Here is a 379-nt window from a genome sequence, read left to right on the forward strand (position 1 = left end):
TTCCCTAGGAGGGGAGGAATCTTGCTCCGTCCACCACTGAATCTCCGGGGCCTAGCACGTGCTGGCCACCTCACGGGCCCTCGATAAAGCCTCGAACTGGCCGGCGGCGGCCTCGCGGGACGCTGCGGAACACGGATGGGCGGTGGAGCCTTTCCTTTCGGATCAGGCAGCGACAGCCACGGCTCAGCGGGTCCCCGGCATCGCAGCGCCCTCGCCCTACGCTCATCCACCTTGGACGCGCGGGAAGCAGGAACCGGAGCGCGGACACCGCCTCTACCCAGAGAGGACGGTAAGCGGGGGCGGGAAGGAGGGAAGCAAAGCTCCGCCCGCTGACAAGCTCTGCTCTCCAGCCTCCCAGGTTCCCGCAGGCTCCTCCCGA

The sequence above is a fragment of the Crocuta crocuta genome, unplaced genomic scaffold (assembly GCF_008692635.1).
Source record: "Crocuta crocuta isolate KB4526 unplaced genomic scaffold, BGI_CrCroc_1.0 scaffold1133, whole genome shotgun sequence".
Lineage (NCBI taxonomy): Eukaryota > Metazoa > Chordata > Mammalia > Carnivora > Hyaenidae > Crocuta > Crocuta crocuta.